General features: G+C 41.5%; 1 protein-coding gene and 1 pseudogene across 1 annotated transcript in view; one reads left to right on the forward strand and one right to left on the reverse strand.

The window, feature by feature from the left end:
* Positions 1-26,963, reverse strand: part of FOXO1 (forkhead box O1) — a 111,360-nt gene that overhangs the window by 50,513 nt on the left and 33,884 nt on the right. The gene's annotated exons all lie outside the window — the stretch shown is intronic.
* On the forward strand, positions 12,780-15,477 carry LOC101017467 (annotated as a pseudogene).

Raw genomic sequence — 26,963 nt, forward strand, 5'->3', positions numbered from 1 at the left:
GCCATGAAAAGGAGATTTTAAGTGACAGCACAGCATGTTATTTTCTATGGTGGGGCTCGGGGAGAGGCAGGGTGCCAAAAGGGACTGAGGAGGACTATAAGAGTGATTGTCCATACTGGACACTACTTGCCAGATGTCAGCCCAGCTCATGCCCCTCCACTGTCCCTCCATCCTCCCCAAGTCATAGTACAGCCTGCAGGTCCCTGCAGCTCCCACATCCAACTTCCTCACTGCCATTCCTATCTCATCACATCCCTGCCCCTGCTTTAAACTCCTCAGTAACTTCCTTTTTCCATCAGGTAAAGACCAAGGTTATGTCATGCAAGGCTCTCAGATCTAACCCTGTCTGCTTCTGAAGCTTTGTCTCACCCTGCCTTTCCCTTCAGACTTTGTAGTTAGGCCCCCCAAAAATATTGTGCCACTTCACCCTTCCCAGAAAGTTCTCTATAAACCCACAGATCCGCCCAACTTCTCCCCACTCCTCAATCAAGACCAGACCCAGGTTTCTTCCAAGTGAGATCTCCCTATGTCTCCCATGTGGCCCTTCTATGCCTTGGTTGGGCCTCTGGTACAGAAGGCACAGTGCAACTCTGTTTACACATCTGTCTTCCAGACAAAAACCGAAGGGCAGCAACCATGCTTCCTCGTGCTACACCCTGAGCGCCTAGCAAAATGCTGGGGACACAGCAAGGGGTCAAATGTCTATGTCAATCTTGTTTGAACACTCCCAGTCCTCTGAAGCAGAAAGCTGTCCATCCTAGGCAATAAATATAACCACCAGAAAACCATCATTCTTCTTGGACACACTTTCAGGCTAGGGAATTGTTTCCCTACTAATTTCCCACTTGGGGTTTCTTCTTTCAACCATTTGTTCCTAGAGTGCTATACTACAAGTCAGGCACTGTATTAGGTAGGTAGGTAGGTAGGTGGGTGGGTGCGTGGCACGGAGGGAGGGAGGGAAGGAAATAAAGTTATCAGGGAGCTTAAAGCCTATAGGGGAGATTCTATAACCCCAAACACAGCATTCAACAGTCATTACTCCACACTATTTAGTATTGTACACATAGGTAGTACATCTCTATACATTCAATGTTTTTAACCCCATTTGTCTACTAAAGTCATTCTGTTGCCTTGAGCCTACAACAACCTAAAGGTGGGAATGGAGGTGCCAATAAATGAAACCTGTATCAACAGATAAGAAATCAAATCTCAATTCTAGTAGTAGAAATAACTAAGAAGATGGGCTAGCCCAGTATCTTCATTTTACAGAACAAGAGGCCCCACGGCAGAAAAAGGTTACATGAATTGCCTGGAGTCCCCCAATAGGTACACTGCTGAACCAGATTTTGAATCCAGATCTCTTAAGTCTTGGCTCAATTCATGCACCCTCTTTCTTGTCCCTTACCTAGCTGATAGTAACATGTCTCTCATGGTGTGTTAAATTCAGTCCACGTCCATATGAAAAACTGAACTAGTGTTTCTTGGGGCAGAGGAAATGACAAAAGCCAAAGGCAGTAAGACAGCACCATATAATCTCATAACCAAAAGCTACCCTCAGCTGCTAACATTTTTAGCATTTGTGGTAGGACAGAATTATTGGTCCCAATTCTTCACTCTCTGGTAACTGTATTTCTACGGCCTCTTGTGGGTAAAGCACACTTTCCTCCTTCTTGATTCCAGAGATGCTATGGCTAATGGGATGCTAGGGAATCTGATGCTGGCAAAGACTTGAAACATACTCATGCAGTCAGGCTTGCCCTCTTGCACATGACACTACCATGAGAAGAACTTACCCTAGTCACTCACCTTCCAGCCAAGGCCTCAAAGTGAGACACATGGAGTAGGCTGCTGCAGGGAATTTCATACATGTGAGCAATAAATAAATACATACGGTTGCATGCCACTGAGACTTTGGGGGTTGTTATGGAGCAAAAGCTGACTGATAATCACAATGTGTTATCCTTCAAGTCAAAAATGCATATTTCTCCTTATCTGTCACTGCTGTAACCCCTCAGAGTATTAGCTCGCTGTTGAAGTAGCGATCACCTTATTCTTTTTCTATTTTACATTTTCTTGATTTCTCTAGGCTATCTTTTTTCAGATTCTCTTCAGAAAAGAACAATGTCTACAAATTGAAGTGTCATCTCCAAGGCTTTTCCTGATTCTTAAGGTAGGTATTATATAAGAGGGTGGCAGAAAATGTTATCCTTTCAGTGTCATGTCACAAAATGCCTCCTTTTTCCTTCAAAGCAGTAAAGTAAGATTTGTCATGATCATGGTTAATTTATTAAAGATAATTTTCAACTCATATGATGGATCCTAGAGATGGGTGGGAAGGGGTTACATGTATCTTCCTTCACTGCAAGTACTAAAGATTTTTAAAAGCTGTTTTAAAACCTTCAGCTGAAATAAATGTTAAAATACAATGACTTTTGGTATTTTTAAAGGGCCTCCAAATCAGGGTAACTTTAAACAATGACACTCAATGTAAATGCCCTTCAATTGTGCCATTTTCCCATTCCAGCACACAGCTCAATGTCATTAAAACTACTCAAATTTAATTAATTATCATTATCATTTGTAATTTTTGAAGCTCAGTAGACCCGAAATAAAATTACGTTTGGATGACAAAACACATTATGCAATAAAGTCATCTGGAGGGTAGAATACCAAACTGGGAGCCTACTGCTTCTTTTTCCTTCTGCTTGCCATGACAAGGTTAATTTGTTTGCTTTCTTTATTCTTCCTTCTGTCTTACAAAGGAGATGCATACACTTACTTTGGAAAGGATGTAATCTCTATATATGTATCAGTCTACACTGTATTAATATGACTAGAGTGTGCATAGAATTATGCATGAGTATTTGTAAATTTAAGTCTGTTTACTCAAAACCACAGAAAATACAGGTTTCAGTGCATCCTCCTTTTGATGCCAAAGGAGTAAATGATTTTCTCAGGAAAATGAAAGCTAATTTCTTCAATTCTGGACTACAGATAATTAGAACTGACTACAAAAACAAGAAGTAAACATGTCTTCCTGTTTTTGAACCAAAGCTAGTAGAATAGCATTGTCTTCAAGGAAAACTTTATTTGCATATATTCAAATTCATGCCTAAAGAAATTCTTCAGGGTGGGAAAAAAAAATTCCTCAAGGTCCAGGGTTTTTAACCTGGAGCCCATGGACAGAACTCAAGGGATTCATGACCTTGGATAGGAAAAAACACATTTTTATGAGTCACTCATTAAAATGTAGCATTTCTTCCAATTACGAATGTAGGCAACACATCACAGTATTGGCAGTACCTGTGACTTTGACACCAATAGAAATTGGATGCCTTCACATTACAGTTGCTGTCAAAAACCCAAAATATTGTTTATTCATCTCCACCTCGAAATTATAGTGACCCACCACTAAATAGTATGTAATGTATTGATAAAGAAGCACATCTATTACCCTATGACAATTTTGACAACTGTATTCGATGTAACTGCTTTCCTTTGCAATCGCATGTAATTTAATATTATGTACCCTGCGACACTGAGGACACGCTGCATCCACTTGCCACACTCTCACTCCTCAGCTGCCCGTCTTTATTAACTAAGGACATCCGGGGTGCTTTTTGTGGAAGCATGAGCATACTGTACTGAGGGAAGGGAGAGGAGATAACAACCTATTTATATATATCTATAACAGTGAAATTTTTAAAAATGGTAATTATGATGAGGCATCTGTCTATTTGGCACCATCTAAAACCAGCAAGCAATAATTGTACAACAAGGGGGTGTTTAGTGTGTGAGGTTTAGGACATTGTGCCAGAAAACCTAAAGCATCCAAGTTGTAAAACATTGTAATAAGCAGGTAATCCTAGGCCCAGCGTCCAAGTTTCTGCCCTAACCTGTTCCTTATGATTATGATTTTAAAACATCCCAGTGTCAGCAGGTTCACTGTGAGTCAGACCTGAAATAATAAATGGCTTATTTTCCATCCTGATGGAGGAAATACATCATGGCTCATTGTGGCTCACTTAACTGAGGCTGTTTTTACAGGAAAATATAAAAATAACTAAGCCATTCTGCCTTACCATTTTTATTTTAAATTTTTTTATTAACAAAGCTCTACAATCCATTTTAAAAAGAAAAAGCATGTTTTCAATACAGGCTATAAAAACAATAGCTCACAAATATCTAGAAGGAAAAATAACATAAACTGAGAAAATTATGCTTGTAACCAACAAATACCCTGGTTTGCCAAAATAACCAGTGAAATGCATTCACTACATCAAGATAAAGTGCTGCTTATTTAAATGGTCAACCACGTGGTAATGCTGTTAAAAGACAGCCAAAATCTTCTACCAGTATTCATTAAGGTTGCCAGGCCTTAAAAACCACATGTATCTATACACATACGTGTACATAAATTCCAGAATGCAAAGTTTTAGTTGTTGTAACCTCTCAACTGAATGTTAGGAGAAAAGTTATATCTTCACCAAAAATAAATGCTTATTCAGTGGCATCAATACTGCACATAGGCTATAAAACTCATCATGACTGAGGATAAAATGAGTGAGCAATATATTCTCAGAACAATGAGTTTTGTTCTCTCCTGTTACATAAACAAGTTCTATGTGACCTCACGGGTTTTAGATATGATTTATGACACCATGTCAGAATGCAATCTTATTCGTTACCCAAAACTGTGCTACAGTGCTACCACTATGGTGGGTTCAGACATTATTTAAAACAAACAAACTTAAGACAGCATCACTGTAACCAATACTAGGTTACTAGGTACATACGGTGTATAGTTCAGGATATGACCGACCAATAAAGTTAGAATCATACGTAAGGTTCTCAGTGTGTAATACAAATTTGAAGCTAAAAATATTCATCGTTTCTGCTGATTTCGTACATTAAAAGAGTTAGGCCATAATTGTATCCTATGTCCTTGAAACAGCGATGCAGGGCAAAATCCTGCTAGAGGGGTTCACATGGACTTACCTGCCCATTCCCTCCTCACCTGACTCGTCTTGTGCCCCTAAACATGGATGGCATGATAGGGAAACAACACATCTAAAACACACGGAAGCTGTGTTTGGGAGAGAGGATGGTGCTCAGCACTGTCTCATGAGCCCTGTTAATTCCCTCCTCCCATCACAGCTACAGTAACGTCAACAGTAAAATATAAAAACTGAGGCTGGGCACGGTAGCTCACACCTATAAATGCCAGCACAGTGGGAGGCCAAGTTGAGTGGGTCACTTGAGCCCAGGAGTTCAAGACTACCCTGGGTAACATGGCAAAACGCCGTCTCTACTGAAAATACAAAAAATGAGCCATGCGTGGTGGTGCATGCCTTTAGTCTCAGTTACTCAGGAGGCTGAGGTGGGAGGACTGTTTGAGCCCAGGAGTCGTGGGTTGAGCCAACATCACGCCACTGCACTCCAGCGTAGGCAACAGAGTGAGACTCTATCTCAATAAATAAATGAACAAACAAACAAAAATAAAAATAAAAACTCTACTAGAGGGCTAGGTTTTGCCCTGCCTTTTTACAGGCCTACTGAAGACAGGGTCAGTAGACTGAGAGGGCCAGCAGAAAATGCACTGACTCAAGGGTTACAGTTATCCATCTTCCATTTATCAGCTGTCATGCCATGGAGACCTTGGATCTCCCCAACAAAATCCAGGCTTCCCCACCTCTCCTACAGGGTTTTAGAAAGCTCAAATGGACAGAGCACAGCAGGCAGACAGCATATCATAGACACAGCTATGAAGAGAAAGTGCCATGTATGATGGAAAAAATGTTGCAGTGTCTCCATGAAATTATCAGGATGACACCTCAGGTTTTCAACCTTAAGGAAGAAAACAGAAGAGACTTATGTGTGTGTTACACATATGTACGTACACAAACGCGCGCAAGCGTGCCTAGGGAGATTTCTTTCAAAAAGAAGGCTGGCCCAACAATTTCAGTGGCCAAGAAATTTTATCATCCCAGGCACATTTCTTGTTTCCTTGATGTCAATTCCATGTACAGTGGTCCTTCCCTGAGTTCTCACCTTCCACCTTTTTGTTACTTGCAGTACAATATGGTAAGATTTTTTTTTTTTTTTTTTTTTTGAGACGGAGTCTCGCTCTGTCGCCCAGGCTGGAGTGCTGTGGCCGGATCTCAGCTCACTGCAAGCTCCACCTCCCGGGTTCCCGCCATTCTCCTGCCTCAGCCTCCCGAGTAGCTGGGACTACAGGCGCCCGCCACCTCGCCCGGCTAGTTTTTTGTATTTTTTAGTAGAGACGGGGTTTCACCGTGTTAGCCAGGATGGTCTCGATCTCCTGACCTCGTGATCCGCCCGTCTCGGCCTCCCAAAGTGCTGGGATTACAGGCTTGAGCCACCGCGCCCGGCCTAGGTAAGATATTTTGAGAGAGAAACTGCATTCATCTATCTTTTATTACAGTATACTGTTATTATTGGTCTGTTTTATTATTAGTTATTGTTGTTAATCTCTTACTCTGACTAATGTATAAACTATCATAGGTATGTAGGTACAGGGAAAAATGTAGTATACACAGGGTCTGATACTATCCACAGTTTCAGGCACTCACTATGGGTCCCGGAACTATCTCCCTCTTGTAAAGGAGGGCTACTGTGTATCAGCTGATCTACGATTTTAACAGCAACATTTTAAAAGAGGAATGACCCACAAACTGCTCTCCCTGTCTTCGTATTCCTTTCACCAGCAAGATAGAGGTGAAGAACTAAACTTTAATCAGCCACAATTTGAAGGCTGTCAGATGATCTCCAGTATTTAAACCTTGAAATCTGGGTGAAAAAGAACACCTCATGCCTGTAAACCCTATTTCTCCATCAGGATTATCACTTGGTCAATAAGAGATAGCAAAGTCAAAAGTGTCCTCTTTTTGGGGGTGGTGTATGTGTTGGAGGGCAGGATCTCTGTGAGAACGGTTAGAAGTAAAAGAGATATGGTGAAAGGTCACTAGTCTGTCATCTCTCTCTTCCTGAGGCACATAAGGATGTGACATAGTTACATGTGGTTTGCAAGAGGCCTTCTCCCTTTACGATCTGCTTCTCCAACATCCCTAATCTAAATCAATTTTTATTTTCAGTTTGGTGTTTAAAGAAAACAAAAAAGTTACCACACAGAAAGGACTGTAAGTCTGAAATGTTAATCACATCAAAGTCTGGAACTTCAAAGTTGCAGTTCCCACACCAAGAGCCGCTCCAGCCCCCATCTGCAGTTTGAGTGTTAATCTAGATGGTGGTCTCTCTGATTTAAGACCTTGTTTTATGTGTACAGGGACTGTGGCCAAGTCACAGGCCCCACGAATTTGAATTTCCTGACTCTCATTTGGTTTAGTGGATGATTACGGCGTCAGCATGTGCATTTGAAACAGGTCCCCAAAGAGGAAGCACATTCAGGTCACTTGAACAAACACGAGCGTGAGCCACACCAGAGCCCTCCAGCTGACTGCCTAGCAGCAGTTACACGGTCTTCCATCAGGACCCTGTGACCAGAACTACCAGGCGGCTTTCATGGAACTGAAGTTGGGTCCTCACAGCTGGTACCATTAAATGGCTTATTTTTCTAAGAGCCTGTGAAGAGCTTTAACAGACAGAAGAAAGTAAATCAGACCTCTCTTTAAAGAGAAAAAATAAAGGGTGAAAAAACTAGCACTCAACCCGGTATTTTAACTACTGGCAGTTGCCTTTCCTCTACCATGCAACACAGTGACTTGCAAAGGTATTTTCCAGCAGTTCTGGTTCCTGATTCCAGTGGCTACTCTATTTCAGGAATAAGGACAAAACTCAATACAGAGACAAATGTTGGAAAAGTCCCAGGGAACTAACCTGGCACCAGCAGTTCTGTGCAAGTCCACCCGGCCAGGCCAGGATGCATCTAAAAGCCAAACAGTTTGCTGTGTGCTTGCTTATCATCTTCATCTCCTCTAGCAGCTGGAAATTTTAAAGCTAGATATGTTTAACCATCAGGAAACATGCTGACCATGAGCTCAGTCCTCTTCAGAAAGTCAAGAACACTGCAGGGATTAGGACCTCTTTTCAAAGCATGATTCTGCAACACAATTTAATTCATCTGAATTTTCTACTCAGCAAGAGGGACCTACAGGACTCAAGGTCACTGGAGTTGTAAGCAGCCTGAAAATATGGTCAATGACGTTTCATTTTGTAAAGAGGAAAACTAAGAAACTGAGGGGACAGCAAACCTTCACATAGAAGATTTTGTTACTGAGAACAACACTAGCAACTTTCTCACACTGCACAGACAGTGGAAGATCTCTTGGCCCTGCAGAGAAGAAAGCACAAGAATAGCGATGCTGCTCCCCTTATCTGGTGGCCAACCTTCCAACCACCTCAGCCTCTGAAACACTCAAGACTATTTAAACAAACGTGAACCAGAAAGTCAGGGCTAAAAGAAAACAATGAAAGCCAAATGCTAATCCACAGAACTACAGAGCACAGAGATCCTCTCAAATCCTCATCCAGGGCCTGGCTGGATTTAAACTGTGTATAAAATAAGACCAGTTATTTAACACACTTTGTTATAAAGCTTCTCCTGAAAGGCTCACCCCTTCCTAGCTTGAAAACCATGCTGAAGTAGCTAGGAGGCAAAGCAATGTACACAGTAAGAGAAGGTCTTTGCCAAGCTCCAGAAGACATGGCATAAGTGGTAAGCAAAAAACCAGAAGATCCCAATGATCACTCCCATCGCTCCAGTAAGGCAGAAAAGCACACAGTGAATGCAGAGGTAGGTAAAAAGCACATTCATGCAGCAAACAACTGCTGAGCACCTACTACCATGTGGGTTCAAAAGAATGAAAAAAATAGAGGATGTTTGTCCTTGTGGAGCCTGTGCTCTATGGTGGGGGAGATGGACAAGAATACACACTGGGGGTAGGTGTCAACAAGTGCTACAAGAAAAAAGCAGAGGGGGCCAGGCGCAGTGGCTCACGCCTATAATCCTAGCACTTTGGGAGGCCAAGGCAGGCGGATCACCTGAGGTCAGGAGTTGGAGACTAGACTGGCCAACATGGTGAAACCCCATCTCTACTAAAAATACAATTTTGCCGGGCATGGTGGTGCGCACCTGTAATCCCAGCTACTCGGGAAGCTGAGGCAGGAGAACCGCTTGAACCCAGGAGGGGAAGGTTGCAGTGAGCCAAGATTGCACCACTGCACTCTAGCCTGGGTGAGAGTGAGACTCCGTCATACATAATACATACATTGATTGATAGATCAGATAGATAGATAGACAGACAGATAGACAGTCAGTCAGTCAGTCAGACAGAGAGAGCAGAGCAGAGCAGAGGGGACAGTGCATAGCATATACCGGGCATGCGGGGAGGCTGTGATTATCAACAATGAAGTCAAGGAAAATTGCTTTGAAAAGGTGACATCTGAGTGAGCAAGGTGAGGTGAAGGAAGTAGCCAGGCAGACACCTGGGGAACAGTGTTCCAAAGAGAGGCAAGGGATATTGCCAAAGCCCTGAGGCAGAAGGATGCATGGCATGAAAGGAGGCCAAGTGACCAGAGAGACATGAAAGAGAGGAAAATGAGGTCAGGAGGGCTGGGCTATAATAAAGAGGCTTGCAGGCTGCTGCGGGAACCTCAGCTTTCAGGCTGAGGGAGGTAGGCAGCCAGGGGAAGTTTGGAGCAGAGGATCCGTCTGGCCTTGCTGAGTACAGGCTGCAAAAGAAAGGGCAGAAGCAGGAAAAGCAGTTAGGAGACAGAGCAACCAACCTGCAGAGAAACTACAGGGGCTTGAACCAGACACAGAAGTGGAAGCAGTAAGAAGTAAAGGAACTTGGATATATTTTGAAGATAAAGATGACAGCACTGCTGATAAACCGGATGTGGGATAGGAAGGGAAAGGAAAAACACTTTCTTCCTAAATTTGAAAGAGCTTTAGTTACTTGGAATATTTACTCAAAATGAAAAACAAGTATCTTTAGCTGAGACAAGAATATCTGGGAATGATAGTAAGGAGGGTTTTTTTTTTTTTTTAAATGAAAAAAAAAATTAAAACACAAAAAAAGAATATTGAATGCCTTGGCACACAACAGAAAATTAAGTCAGAGAGCGCTGCAAAGGGACTAATGTTTAAAGATGTATGAAGGAGAGAGAAAAAATTAAAAAGACAAGAACTAAACCAGGTATTCTGAAAAGTTCTGTAAAGGAAATGAGTCTGAAGGATGAGACGATGCTCATCTAATGAAGCAGACAGGAAAAAGGTCTGAAGAAGAGGGACCGTGGAGGGACAAACGCATGTGGAGAAGAGTGAGAAGTCTATTGGTACACTCACAGGAAGCAGCAGCAGGAGTGGCCTGAAAAGGCCATGATGAGCAATTGTATTTACGCTGGAGGTATCAGAAGCTACTATAGGGCAGAACAAGACTGAAATACAAGAGGGAGACAAAGCTGTGTTTCTCTGCTTAGGACAGAGTTGATCCGTGAGGCTGCGTGCAAGGGGTGTGAAGGGAAGGCGGCACAATAAAATTAAGACCTGAAGCAGACCAAGGAATGAAAAGAAAAATTGGCACTACATGGCAGTCTAGATTGGGAGCCAGAGCAAAAGGGACAGATGGAGAAAGGAGCAAGGAACCAGGAAACAATGCTCTATTGCAACTCACCTCCTGTGAGCTTCCTGGGGCTCCTTTTTCAATGGATAGCCCTCACGCTTTAGCATCTTTACGCCAACATGCAAATACAAACAAAACCTCCCCACACCCACCCTGCTGGATACAAGTCACTCGAAATAGAAATAACTGAACAGATATTTTAAAATATGATACGAAAGTATTAATTTCTGCATGAATTTCTAATGGGATAACAGAGAAATGACGGTTTAGGGAACAATCTATCTCTGACCAATAACAAAGGTGAAAGGCCGGGCACGGTGACTCACACCTGTAATCCCAGCACTCTGGGAGGCCAAGGCGGGCAGATCACCTGAGGTCAGGAGTTTGAGACCAGCCTGACCAACATGGAGAAGCCCCGTCTCTACTAAAAATACAACATTAGCTGGGTGTGGTGGCGCATGCCTGTAATCCCAGCTACTCGGGAGGCTGAGGCAGGAGAATCGCCTGAACCCAGGAGGCGGAGGTCGCACTGAGCTAAGATCGGGCCATTGCACTCCAGCCTGGGCAACAAGAGCAAAACTCCATCTCAAAAAAAAAAAAAAAAAAGAAAGAAAGGTGAAAAGTTACTAAGAATGTTTACCATTAAAAGAGAGAAGGGTGGGAAATCATCAGAACTCACATTCTTGTGACCAGGTAATATGTCCCCAGCATCTAGGAGCCAGAAAAGGAACTCAGTCTCATCTAATAGAAACACAGAGCCACAGTACACAAGCCTTAATAGGTCAGCACTCCTCTCCTAACTATATTTGGGTGAAGGAACAGGTGGATAGAAAGAATACCAAACATGTTGGGGGGCAGGGGGCGGACATGACCTGAAAATAGGGAAAAAGTTTTAAGTAACAATGTTGAACAATAAATAAGAAGGCAAAAACTAACATGGTATTTCCTTTTTAATTTCAGAGATTCCTAACCAATGAAAGCATTAAGTGTTCTGTACGTTGTTTGTAATACAACAAAGGAGATGTACCACACTAAAAATTCTCTGAAGACAAGGAAAAGCTCCAGAGTGCAAGCCTCAGGTGATCAGAAACAAGAAATGGAGAAGTCCAGATCTCACACATACCTCAGGCCTGATGCATTCACTGGCAAAATAGAAATCAACAGGTGACACGCTTGCCAAAATCACATCATCTGCCTTTCTAGATATTTCTTCTACAGTAGTGCAAGACCTGAAAACTTTTATTTTTTATTTTTATTTATTTATTTATTTTTTGTGACGGAGTCTTGCTCTGTCGCCCAGGCTGGAGTGCAGTGGCGCGATCTCGGCTCACTGCTAGCTCCGCCTCCCAGGTTCACGCCATTCTCCTGCCTCAGCCTCCCGAGTAGCTGGGACTACAGGCGCCCGCCGTCACGCCCGGCTAGTTTTCTGTATTTTTAGTAGAGACGGGGTTTCACCATGTTAGCCAGGATGGTCTCAATCTCCTGACCTCGTGATCCGCCCGCCTCGGCCTCCTAAAGTGCTGGGATTACAGGTGTAAGTCACCGCGCCTGGCCTATTTATTTATTTATTTATTTATTTTTAAGGCATGGTCCTGGCTCTGTCACCCAGGCTGGAGTGCAGTGGCGCAATCTCGGCTCACTGCAACCCCGCCTCCCAGGCTCAAGTGATCCTCACACCTCAGCCTCCAGAGTAGCTGGGACAACAGGCATGTGCCACACATCCTGCTAATTTTTGTAGCAAAGGGGTTTCACCATGTTGCCCAGGCTGGTTTCAAACTCCTGGACTCAAGGGATCCTCCCATCTCACCCTACACTCCCCTCCAAGAGCTGGGATTACAGGCATGAGCCATGACACCTGGCCCTGAAAACTTTAGATGTACATGTGGAATACTATCAATTCATACTAAAATACCCACTCAACTTTCTTCTTCCAAGCTCCTAAGAGCTGTTCCACAGAACAGGATTGTATTCTGGTGGATGACTTGGCTAAGCCGAGTGATAAGGGCAGAGAGGACAATAATTGCTATTTTACTGAACAGCAGAGTTATGAAACCAAGAACAGTACAGTAGTTAAAACTAAGAACCCTGAAGACCAACAGGCCTGGATTTGAGTTGGGAAAAGATGGGCAGCTCTCAAAAAAGGCACAAACAATTGAAGGATGGATACCATGGCTTATGTTAAAAGAATGTTGAAAGGAAAATAAGCAAGCCAGGAATCTCAGGATGAATCAGTCTAGATCTAGATCAGATGGTGGTGGTGAAGAAACCTTATCTCAAGACTGTAATCATTGTGAAAATAGGAGAAGATGGCAGCAAGAGCATCTCCACAGAGAAAAGGCCTATTAGCAGTTTATTAATTAACTCAATGATGAAGATTATCAGCTTATGAGAGACCATAATCTTTTAGGCTCCCCCAGAGAAATAATTATCAGAAGAACTGCAACAGCGGTTAGATGGGGTCAACGAACAACTAGTATCTCAGCCTGACTTGAGAAATGGCACAAATTGGCCGGGCGTGGTGGCTCATGCCTGTAATCCCAGCACTTTGGGAGGCTGAGGTGGGTGGATCACGAGGTCAGGAGTTCAAGACCCGCCTGGCCAACATAGTGAAACCCCATCTCTACTAAACAGATACAAAAACTTAGCTGGGTGTGGCGGTGCATGCCTGTAATCCCAGCTACTCGGGAGGCTGAAGCAGGAGAATCGCTTGAATCTGGGGGGTGGAGTTTGCAGTGAGCCAAGATCGTGCCATTGTACTCCAGCCTAGGCAACAAGAGTGAAACTCTGTCTCAAAAAAATAAAATAAAATAAAATAAAAGGAACAAATTACAGAGACTCAGAAGTTCCCGGAGAAAGTTCAAATGAATATTCTCTTCCAGAATAGTTGAACACCTTTCAGGGCACAGGAAATGCAACTCGAAATGGACAAAATGAGAATCAAAATTGGAGAGCTATGAGTCAAACAAACTCGAACAGTGGAGAGTTTCAGTTTAGTCTGCAAATCCACATAAATCAAGAAAATAAAGGATTTGAAATTCATGGAGATTATACAAACATTCCACTTTCAGATAGTAACAGATATCATACTACAAATAGGCAACAAAAGTCAACTAGTCCTGTGGCTAGGCAAACAAGAAGCCAAATTTCAGTGAATTTCAATGGTGGTAGTTCCAACGTTCTAAGGACTAGTCTTGCTTCAAGGGGGAAAAATTCAGCTGAAGGATTTTTCTCAACATTGGGAAGATTAAGAACTGGAATTGGGGGATCAGCTGGCATTCCCAGAGCTAGTGCTTCACACACTAATTTCAGTAGTCATACAAACCAGTCAGGTGGTAGCAAACTCAGGCAAAGGGAGGCGCAACGGTTTAAAGCAGCACATGTTTGGGAAAATGGAGCTAGAGGTAATGTTACAGTAAGAAATACAAACCAAAGATTAAGGCCAATAAGATCTACCTTCAGTAGCCAAAGTCGTTCACCAATTCAAGAGACAGAGTGGCACTGTTTATCATAATTCACAAAGGGAAAGTAGACCAATACCAGCAAACCACCAGAAGATCTGTTAGGAGGAGGGGTACAACTCAAGTCTTTTTAGAGCAAGATAGAGAACACAGAGGTACTGCATATACCCCATTCTCTAATTCAAGACTTGTGTCAAGAATAACAGTAGAAGAAGAAGAATCCAGCAGATCCTCAACTGCTGTACCACAACATCCAACAATCACACTAGACCTTCAAGTGAGAAGGATCCATCCTGGAGAAAACAGAGATCGGGATAGTATTGCAGACAGAACTCATCCAGAGTAGGGCTAACAGAAAATACGGTCACTATTCAAAGCAATAATGGGGGCTTCTGCCAAATCACTTCTTGTTTAGAGCGGTCATGTATTCAAACCTATGTTAGCATCAGAATTCTTCCTAGGATTTCTGAGAATGAGCTTGTTGAGCCATCATCAGTGGCTCGTTGGTCAATTTTAAGGCAGATTATGACTGGGTCTGGAGAACCTAGTACTCTAATGGAGGACTCAACCATTAGAGAGAAGCTCTAGTTCTCCAAGTCAGAGCTTCAGAGAAATGGTCAGCATTTACCAGAGATGCACTCAGAACTGAGTAACTTAGCTACAGTTAGACAGCAGCCAGCACAGGGAAGGTTCCTCTCAAGACAGGCAGGCCCAAGGAGATAGCACTGAAATGCATGGTGTAAATGAGACCACTCACCTCATACCTGAAACAGTGACAATAGGGGTAGCATGTAGTTGCAAAATTCAAATGATTTAGTCAAACTGGAACACTACCTATTCTTCCCCTTGCTCTCTCTTTTTTGTTGTTGTTGTTTTTTGGAGATGTGAGTCTCGCTCAGCCAACCAGGCTGGAGTACGGTGGTGCGATCTCGACTCACTGCAATCACCGTCTCCCGGGTTCAAGCTATTCTCCCACCTCAGCCTCCCTAGTAGCTGGGATTACAGGAACCCGCCATCATGCCTGGCTAATTTGTGTATTTTAGTAGAGATGGGGTTTCACCATGTTGGCCAGGCTGGTCTTGAACTCCTGACCTCAGGTGATCCACCCACCTCAGCCTCCCAAGGTGCTAGGATTACAGGCAAGAGCCATCACGCCTGCCCGAATACATGATTGAACCAAAGAGCAGACTGATAATCTTTCCACCCGGTGCTAGAGCATAACAGTATTGATAGTGAACTACGTAAAATCCTTAGTGCTTGTTATCAGTGATTACATAACTGGAAACAAGCTCAGGCAATTACCCTGCATGCATGAATTTCATATTCATTGTACTGACCGATGGCTCTCAGAGAATTTCACTTGCCCGATCTGTCAGCAGCCTGTTTTAGGGTCCAACATAGCAAACAATGGGTAAAGTGATGGGATCTACTCAAATATTGTATTTTAGTAGAACTGAATGTTTAAGCATTGTTTTGCTTAGTTACTTGTGATGAGCTAACTAGGATGAAAAATAACCGATTATACATAGTTGGAACTATTTTTGTGTGCTTTTTAAAATTTGCTATAAAGAGGAAATTTATATAAAATTTAAAAATATAAATGTTAAATTATCCAGAAACACAAAATAATTAACATTGCTAGAACCAAATAACGTCTAAAATGTTTTTATTTTGGTAATTTTGTCATGCTAAGCACTTTTGTCTCTGCACAATTCAATAGGTTAAAAACCAATCTTCTTTTTCTTAATAGCACAGCAGACTTTACTTTCAAGTTTCACAGGCTTAGTACTTATGTCTAGACATTTCTATCTAAATAAGCTTTTCATTAACTTTTTAAGAATAATACCTTTTCATGAAAGAGTATTTGGCTGAATGTTTGCTATACATACGTTACTTGAAATGTTAAATTTAATATACAGCATATCATGTATGCATATATAGGTATATAATTTTAAGGTTAAAAGATTCAGTCTACAAGTCTGGTTCTTATTTAAGCTTTTCGGCTAAAACTGCATATGGCACAATGTTTAATATTGGCAAGATCATCTCAGAGAGAAAGGGGATTCAGATATCATTTTAATATAGAGATAATTTACTGAAGCATCTCTGACAATCTGACTTATTAGAAAGCAAGCAATATATAACACTGAACAAGCATCTATTCAGTAATGGAAAATTTAGGACATACAGGTTATTTAACTTGTGTTCAGCCTTTTTGTAACTTTTTTGAAAGTGCAAACAATTCTTTGGATTATTAAATAAGGTATACAATATGCATGGTTTCTCAAATTTAGTTTTAAGATCTAAAAAAAAGTCTATAAAGAATCAATTGCATAGATAATATGTTAAGTTCACTTGGAGGCTAAAAATCTCCAATGAAAACAAAAACCTTTAAGAGAACGCAGTTTATATAAACACAAAGAATGCATTGATGATCTATTTCTACCAATAAACATTAAAACAAACAAAAAAATCTCAAATTTCGTAACTGTAGGAAAAGGTAGACTTATAGAGGGGGTGTTTATTTAACCACCACCACTACCTTCAGGTGAACTGGCTGCATCTCCACCACATTCTGAGACATCAACTTTGAAGTGCTAGCTCACTGAAGGAGTTTCTTTTCTGGCAAAAGGCAAATCTGTCTTTCCCAAGCCAAAGAAAATCCAAACAAAAATCACCAAGCCTCCTGCCTGTTCGACATAATTCCACCATTGCCTGAGCCTGTGATGAGATAGTACACAGAAAGCACACGGCTCTATGACTGGCATAACATGGTTTTTCAAAGTTAAACTATTTTTTATCATTATTCCTCAGATTCCAATCCCCTAAAAATTATTTTCCAAATTTACTCCTATTTTGCCCATTCCCTAAGGATCACTATAAGTAAGCATGGAAGAAGAAGAGAGTCCTGCTCTGTAAGAAACAATTCCAGACTAGAGATTTCTTAAAGTACTATCTGCTTCCAGGGTGTGATTCAAAGGTTTAAGCCCATGCCAATCAATTTATGACAGCAAGTCTGCTACAGCAACACTCTTAAACAGTCATATTCTCAGCAGAATCAATTCCTTTTATCAAAGGTACGAATAAATCAAAACAAAACCACCTGATTTGCATTTATTCACCTTTCTCTAAGTTCTCCAATGGGAATGTTTTTTAAAAAAAAATGAAATACAGTTAAAGGGGAAAGAAAACAAACTTGGCTTCTGAAAAATAACACAGCCATTATATTGAGATGCATTTCTCTCCAGGCCATAAAACATTTATCCCTTGGTAAGGCTGCTCTATGAACAAAGGCTTTTTTCCAAAAGTGACACGGGGGACCATGTGGGGCATTAGTTATTACTGTTGCTGACTACTATGAAAATCAACTTTTTTCCTCTGCATTTACGTCTGTATCACATGACAACCCAGAAGACAGATCGGTAAACTTGCCAACAACAAGAAATAAAATAACCAATAAAATCAACAACAGAATTAAATTACACTGACAAGTTAGAATGCTGGGTTTAAAAATCAACATAAAATTGGAAGTTCAGTAGTTTTTTTTCTTTTAATGGGGAAATGTGTTTGGAGGCAGGCACAGAAATGTTTGCTGACTGTGTCATATGAACCACTGTAAGTGACAAAAAGGTGTGGTAGTCTTAGGTTGCACTAACAAATGTACAATTTCCAGATCACAGGAAATAAAAGTCTCACTACACTCAGAATTGGCCACACTATATCTAGAGAACTAGATGAGTTCTTTATTAACACACTTTAAGAAGAACATTGATAAATTAGAGTGCATCCCATAATGAGAAAGGGGTCCAGTTCCGGGGACCATGGTCAAGAAGTTCCCCAGGCCAGGCATGGTGGCTCATGCCTGTAATCCCAACACTTTGGAAAGCTGAGGCAGGAGGAGTCTGAGACCAGCCTGGGCAACAAAGTGAGACACCAGCTCTTTAAAAAAAAATTTTTTTTTTTTTTTAATTAGCCAGGCATGGTGGCGCACGCCTGTAGTCCCAGGTACTTGGGAAGCTGAGGTGGGAGGATGGCTTGAGCCCAGGAGTTTGAGGCTGTAATGAGCTGTGATCAAACCACTGCTCTTCAGCCTGGGTGACAGTGTGAGATTGTCTCAATAAATAAAAATAAGAAATAAAAGACTCCTAATCTCTGGAGATAAACAAAGCCTAGGGGACCCTCTGCAGAAGAAGCCAAAAGGAGGTATGTGGTCTAGTCCCAATTCTAAGATTTCATGCACCTGGGGACTATTATCATATCATAGCCTGATAGTACCACCAACAGAAAACAGGCCAGGAATGTAATCAAAGCTGTTAAAAACTAATATTGCTTTCAAAAAAAAAAATCACTCAGGACATTCCTAAGAGCAAAGAGACATATGGTACTACATGAGTTTCATGAAAACTTACCCAGAAATTGCAGCAATGCTTTGCTTTGTAATATTTAAAAATTGTGCTTGCCTATCTTACCCAATCACTTATAACATGCATTATAAGTGGTCAGTTCTGATTCATACAATATAAGAACAGCACTCTGACTAAAGGGGGTGGGATGGGAACCCCAGGGCCAGAGTACTCATCTCATCATAAATTAAATGGTGGCTAGGTAGGCAACTTGGCAGAGGGAGGTGACAGATGATACCGTATAGGAATTTAATACTTTTTAAATTTTTTGGAAATTTTGAGAGTATATGGAATCAACCACTCCCCCAACCTGGAATCATTTTTGGTAAGCATGTAATGGAACACAGAATTACAAGTTTCAATGAGAGTATTTCGAGTAATGAAAATAACTATCTCACTAGGAATTATGCATACAGTTTTTTATGTATATAACAGAGTATTTCTGGCAATCCATTAGATAGAAAATTTAACAATATACATTGCAATATTAAAATCTGTTTTCTAGGCTGGGTGCGGTGGCTCAAGCCTGTAATCCCAGCACTTTGGGAGGCCGAGACGGGCGGATCACAAGGTCAGGAGATCGAGACCATCCTGGCTAACCCGGTGAAACCCCGTCTCTACTAAAAAATACAAAAAACTAGCCGGCGAGGTGGCGGGCGCCTGTAGTCCCAGCTACTCGGGCGGCTGAGGGGCTGAGGCAGGAGAATGGCGTGAACCCGGGAGGCGGAGCTTGCAGTGAGCTGAGATCCGGCCACTGCACTCCAGCCTGGGAGACAGAGCGAGGCTCCGTCTCAAAAAAAATAAATAAATAAATAAAATCTGTTTTCTATAGCTCTTTACGAACCAATCATAAAACATGGTTTTGGATGCTAGGTAAAAGTAACAAAAAGTCTAGTAATATATAAAGTTTTGACTGGATAAATGTAAGTCAGTACAAATGAAAGTACTTTTTATTGTGAGAGATTAAAGTGGATTATTAGTGAAGACGAAAGTGCTTAAAGTTTTAATGCAATGGAATGACCACACTGAGTTGAGAAAAACACAAATTAACATGTTATGTTAATCTGGATTCAAAGTGGGGAAAAAAGAGGAAATAAAAGCATTATCTAACTACCACAAATGTGGCATGTTGATAATTTATTTTGACCTAGAATATGACATGCACAAATGTACTAATGATTAAGTACTAAATTCATCATCCAAAAACTCTTAACTCAAGGGTCTCTTTCTCCACCTAAAGAAAATAAAAATAAATATGTGCATCAATGATTTTATACTGCTTACGGCTTCCAATGCTGATGGATTACTTTTCAGCAAATCCAGCAAATTCTAAGTACTGCTCAGTGTAAGTGTCCACAATTTCCCATTGTTAACACTCAAGACAGCAAGAGCAGAAAATTCATGTATGGCCAGGTAGAAAATTCTGCTATAAAACAGAGTTTTTTTCCATTCTCCATTAGCTTAGACTCAATTACAGAGAGAGTCTAGGTTGCTCTGCCTTTGGAGTAGCCCTTCTACATTCCCTTATTTTAATAAGCTGCTTTCACTTAAAAAAAAAAAAAAAGTTTAATTTTCCACAGGGGGGAATGTGATTATATGATCTTATAATTTTACATAAGGCAATAAGTACTCTAAAATACTTTAGGTATAAGTTAAAGAAAAACATGGCGTATGATAGGTAAATGACTTTCCTCTTACCATGTGAAAGCAGGCCCTGGCACATACATTTTCAAAAGCAATCCAAGGCAGTACAGTTTATCAATCCTACTTTATAGATTCTCAAATTGAAGCAAGAGTTTTAAATTATGAACCAGGTCCCTGACCAGGGATGAGGATAAAGTCATCTTTGTCTTCACTACCTTTTATTTTACCTTATCTTATTTTATTTATTTTTTGAGTCAAGTTCTTGCTCTGTTGCCCAGGCTGGTCATGAACTCCTGGGATCAAGCCAATCTCCCACCTCAGCCTCCCAAAGTGCTGGGATTACAGGTTGAATCACCATGCCCAGCCTTACTTTTTATTTAAAACCTAAGGCTATTTAAGAAAACATCTAATATATGACATATTCTATTTAAATAGAACAACAGAATAACAAATCCTAGCCAGCAGACATTCTGATAATAGGATATATTTTCAACTAATTCCACTTCTCAAAACATTGTAAAAACTTTAAAGGATTCAATATTCGCAAGTCTCCTGACAAAGCAACCAAGTAAGAGCACTGGTCTCAGGAGGTTGTGATGTTTTAATATAACTGATAAACAGTTTACAACACTGAAAGCCTAATGACTTCTAAAGCTGTACTACTGGTGAGACAACTCACGTCCCACACTGAAATGTTCTCTACTCAGACTTAGTAAAACAAAGTATAAATGCATTTTGCATTCCAGAGGTTACCGCATGTTACTAAACATGCCTAAATTTTCTTTCTTATATAGAAGATTCAGAGGTAACTCCTTACACTTGATAAAATGTTACACACCTACAGAAATGATAACTAGGCAACATAATAAAGTTGGTAAGTTGTACCATTACCTCCCCTTTCAAAACCCGTCCTTAAAGTGAATGTCTTCATATGCTCTCTCCTTGGGGAAAGATGCCTAGTTTCACTTGCAAAGACATTGGCCCATGAACTTCCCCTAAATTAGGTCCACCACACTCTCAATCCCGTAAAGCTGGAGAACAAACATTCCTCCATCTAAAGCTTTGAACAAGTACCCAAGGGTGACTTTATTGGCAACTGCCCTACATGCACTGAATTTCAATCTGGCCACTGGGTCCCAAACTCCTAAAATTTCACAACCTTTTTTCTAAGTAGTTACCCTCAGGGCTATCACAGTGTGCAGAAAGAAGAAATGTATGCATAACAACTCCTGGACATAAAACAGCCCTTTCCCAGTTTTATCTTTAATCCTCCCTGCTCTTTACTTCTTTAATTTTCCAGAACACAAGCATTAGAACCCTGCCATCACCTCTGCTTCTTTTCCAGGCCCATCCCTATCCAAGCAATTTTACCAACAATTCCCCCAACCACGGCTTCCACCAACCTAAGCCTGTGGGAATCAGAGCACAAGGCCACTGCCTCCAACTTCCTCCCCACCAACTGTATCCACCTCACTCACAACTGTTCATTTTTCCCAAACCCAGATAGATCACATTCACACACTGGCTCAAAACTCAAAACCCTTGGACACTTTAAAAATAGTTGGTCTGGTTTCTTCCAAGGTGTCAATGGCATGAAAGACTCAGAAAGGCTAAGGAAATGTTCAAAGCAAAGGTAACTCAAGAAAGGTAATGCTCAAATGCACTGTACAACCCTGGAATGGATTCTGTACAAGGAGAAAAATGTCCTTGCTATTAAGGAGATTATTAGGAAACTGACAAAACTGGAACATGAAATAAAAAATATTGTATTAACAATAACTTTCCTGGCCAAGCGCAGTGGCTCACGCCTGTAATCCCAGCACTTTGGGAGGCCAAGGTGGGCAGGTCACCTAAGGTCAGGAGTTCGAGACCAGCCTGGCCAGCATGGTGAAACCCCGTTTCTACTAAAAATACCAAAATTAGTCAGGCATGGTGGCAGGTGCCTGTAATCCCAGCTACTCAGGAAGCTGAGGCAGGAGAATCACTTAACTCAGGAGGCAGAGGTTGCAGTGAGCCAAGATCACGCCATTGCATTCCAGCCTGGGCAACAGAGCGAGACTCAAAAACAACAACAACAACAACAACAAAAACACAACAGTAACTTTCCTGAATGTGATGGCTATACTACAGATCCATAAGAGACTATTCTTGTTCTTTGGAAATACACATTGAAGCATTAATGACTACAGCAGCACCACTCATAAAAGCTACCCTTGACTGGGTTGGCAGGGGAACCGTGTCTGTGTGCACAAATGTAAGTACCTATAAATATAGACATATACACATATATACATATATACATACATAAAGGATGCAAGCAAATTATCAAAATGTCAAAAACTGGTGAATCTGGGTAATGGGGACATAAAAGTTTTTTTTATTCTTCAAACTTACTTGAAAAAATTTCAAAATAAAAATTTTTTTAAAAAGCCCTTCTGGGGGGCAGGAGGAAACTTTTCAGGGTGATGAATAATGTTCATTCTCGAGTGTGGTGATGTTTCACAAGTATACACATGTCAAAACTTACCAAACTGTACATTCTAAATATGTGCAGATTATACATCAGCTATTCCTCAATAGAGCTGTTTACACACACACACAGACACACACACACACAGACACACACACACCCCTGTGAGGGTTTCAGTCTTCCCGGGCACTCTCGCAACGTATCTGGACAAACCTTGTCACTGTAGGATCCCCTCATCCCTTTCTGCACTTTTCACCCTTCCCCTCCCCAATCCCAAAGAACTCACCGTGCTGAGTCTGTCCTCTTCAGCTTTTTTGTTCATGCTACTACCACTTCCTAGAAAATGTACAGTAGAATCAATTCATATGATCTAGACCCAAATCTCAGTTGCACCAAGCCACATGCTCAAAGCCGAGTTTCCTCATCCGTGAAATGGGGACATGGCCAACCTACTGACAGAAGCAGACGAGACCTGGCAGGAGGCAACAATGGTATAGAAGTACTTTGAAATAATACAAAACACTATTGGGAATCATTACCTTCACACATCCAAAGCCCTGCAGGCTCAACCTTCCTCCCCAGGTTGTCCCCCAGGCACCTGGCTCTGAAACAGACTCATCTCTCACTCCCCTGAATCGAGCAGTAACTGTACTACTACAGACAAACTGTGAGACCACCTATAGCCTACCATGTATATTTTTACAAGTGTATCTCATGAATAAAATATACTTACCCAAACTCCCCAAGATCGGGACCTGTGGGTGCCCCACCTTTATGTGCCAGCCCAAAGCCTTGCTCATTCATCCTAAGACCTCAATACTTGAATTTAACAATGTATTGAACTAGGATTAGATCACAATGGTTGAAGAGGCCCAACCAACAAATGGCAATGAATAGTTAAAACAACATGACTTTTCTTTTTTTTTTTTTTTGAGACGGAGCTTCACTCTTGTTGCCCACGCTGGAGTGCAGTGGCGCAATCTTGGTCCACTGCAACCTCCACCTCCCAGGTTCAAGCTATTCTCCTGCCTCAGCCTCCCAAGTAGCTGGGATTACAGGCATGCACCACCACGCGCAGCTAATTTTGTATTTTTAGCAGAGATGGGGTTTCTCCATGTTGGTCAGGTTGGTCCCAAACTCCCAACGTCAGGTGATCTGCCCGCCACGGCCTTCCAAGGTGCTGGGATTACAGGTGTGAGCCACTGCACCTGGCCAAACAACATGACTTTTGAACTGCCTAAGATTTCACAACCTCTAGAGATATATCAAGTACAGGCTGACTATCCCTTATCCAAAATGCTTGGAACCAGAAGCATTTCGGACTTGGATTTTTTTCAGATTCTGGAACATTTGCATTAAGCTTACCAGTTAAGCACCCCTAATCCAAAAATCCAAAATCCTCCACTGAGCGTTTTCTTTGAGCATCATGTTGCCACTCAAGAAGTTTCAGATTTTGGAGCATTTAGGATTTTAGATTTTCAGATTAGGAATATTCAACCCGTATATGGACATAAGACCCATCCACCAGTGACCCTCACTTCACATGCTTGGTGGGTTGTGGGCTTCGCCTAAAACCTGTGAGGAGACCACAGATTCAAAGTTTCCTTGTGGGGCACTGTGCTCTGTAAGAGGAAGCTACAGTTGAGAAGGTTCAAGGCAACTGAATATGTGCTAGTAAAGTGAGCATCAATCATTCTGAAACCAGAGGACCTGCAACAAGTAACCTGGTTTGTGCTTTTCTTGTGCTCAGCACTCAAGTGATAAGAACCTTTACATCTAACATTTTTAATTTACGAAATAATGCCCACCACTTCAAAAAAAATTGATAGTATTATATCTTCTACCTTTCTATGTCCAAAAAATAAGGGAAGGAGGTTTAAAACATAAGTAGCTAAACCAGGAACTCCAGTCCCGCCACAATGCTAGGCATTTTGTTCTAGGAATTCAAGTCCTGCTAATTTAAACAGCAAGGGGAACTGAAACTCTTGAGAATCTCTGATTATACAGAAAATCTGGGTGTAGTTTATACACAGGGCAAGCCAACGGGATCCTTCTAAACAGTATGGGACTGTTTGCTTTTGTTATTCTTTTTGTTCTCACTGAAAAGCAAAAATCATTTGTCAACATGGAAAAACTAGCCTGGTGCGGTAGCTCACGCCTGTAATCCTAGCTCACTGGGAGGCTGAGGCGGCGGATTACCTGAGGTCAGGAGTTGAAGACCAGCCTGGCCAACACGGTGAAACCCCGTGTCCACTAAAAATACAAAAATGTAGCCTGTTGCAGTGGCACACGCCTGTAATCCCAGCTACTTGGGAGGTTGGGGCAAGAGAATTGCTTGAACCCAGGAGGTGGAGGTTGGGGTGAGCCGAGATCGCGCCACTGCACTCCAGCCTGGCCAGGGAGCAAGACTTCTCAAAAAAAAAAGGAAAAACCAGAAAAAGCCTGTCACTTAATGACTGTCCTGGCAAACAGGAAAAGAGCCTAAAACTATTTTTTCCCTTGCCATACTGTGAAGACTACGAGCTTTGCCAACACCACTCCTCAACACCACTCTGTCATTTTTCTTTGTTTAAATCTTTTTAATTTCTTAAATGGGAAGGAAGTTGTCTTAAGGTATAATACCAAGATTCCTGCAGGGTACCACTCTGCAGGAATGTGGTTCAGAAACTAAGAAGCAAGGGGCACCGCCTCCACACAGGTGAGGCTTTTCCCACCCCAAAGAGGCTTACTAAAGTTAGGGGGAATTTTCCAGCTAACATAAATTATGTTGTGGGGTGGATAAGTGAGAAAGAATAGAGCTGTTATGACCACTGAGAAAAAATGAAACGGATATAAAAACATTATTGCCAAGGTCTTTGTTCCAGAGTTCTCAATCATTCAGGGCCAAGAGAGGCTGGACTTAGAGTCCTGCAGGGTGATGGAGTGGCAGCATTGTGGAGAGGGATCCCCGTGAAAAGCATTTATGCTCCAACTTTTCAGCATAACCAAAGCAGACTAACAACTAGAGCTTAAGTTTAGCGCCGCCATTCCATAAACTATGACTGTGACCTCATGGCATATACCAAAATTAACTCAAAAGAATCAAAGACCTAAATGTAAGAACTAATACATTAAACTCTTAGAAGAAAACATAGGGATATATCTTTGTGATCTTGGATTAGGCAATGGTTTCTTATTAGACAAGACACCAAAAGCACAAACAACAAAAGAAAAAAGATAGATACACTGGACTTCATCAAAATTAAAAATGTTTTTGCTTCAAAGGACACCACCACTGTTTGTACATCCATATTCACAGCAGTACTATTCACAACACCCAAAAGGTGTCCATTGAGGGATGAATAGATAAACAAAATGTGATACATACATAGAATAGAATAGGCCATAAGCTACAACATGGATGGACCTTGAAGACATTGTGCTAAGCGAAATAAACCAGTCACAAAAGGACAAATACTATATGATTCCACTCATATAAAGGGCCTAAAGTAGTCAAATTAATAGAGACAGAAAGTAGAATGGTGACTATCAAAAGCCTGAAGAAGGAGGAAATGTGAAGTTATTGTCGAACGGACACAAAGTTACAGTTCTGCAAGATGAAAAGAATTCTGAAGATGAATGGTGATTACAATGGGTTGGCACAACAAAATAAAAGTACTTAATGTCACAGAACGGTACATTTTAAAATGGTTAAGATAGTGTATTTTATGTATATTTTACCACAAATTTTTTAAAAATAAGGACACCACCTCCAAAAAAATGAAAAAAACCCAGCCAGGCACGGTGGCTCATGCCTGTAATCCTAGCACTTTGGGAGGCCGAGACAGGTGGATCACGAGGTCAGGAGATGGAGACCATCCTGGCTAACATGGTGAAACTCCATCTCTACTGAAAATACAAAAAAATTAGCCAGGCATGGTGGCACGTGCCTGTAGTCCCAGCTACTCAGGAGGCTGAGGCAGGAGAATAGCTTGAACCCCGGAGGCAGAGGTGGCAGTGAGCCAATATTGCACCACTCCACTCTAGCCTGGGTAACACAGAAAGATTCCATCTCAAAAATAAAACACAAAAACCCCATAGAATGGGAGCGATTATTTGTAAAGCATATATATAAGGCATTAGTACCTAGAATATATGACGAATTCTTAAAACTCAGTACTAAAAGAACAAATAACGCAATTTAACAATGGGCAAAGGGACCACTTGAGTCCTGAAGTTCAAGACCAGCCTGAGCAACATGGCAAAATCCCATCTCTACTGAAAACACAAAAATTAGCCGGGGGTGGTGGTGGGCACCTGTAATCCTAACTACTTGGGAGGCTGAGGCACAAATATCTCTTGAGCCTGGGAGGTGGAAGTTGCAGTGAGCTGAGATTGTGCCATT

The sequence above is a fragment of the Papio anubis genome, chromosome 15 (assembly GCF_008728515.1).
Source record: "Papio anubis isolate 15944 chromosome 15, Panubis1.0, whole genome shotgun sequence".
Classification (NCBI taxonomy): Eukaryota; Metazoa; Chordata; class Mammalia; order Primates; family Cercopithecidae; genus Papio; species Papio anubis.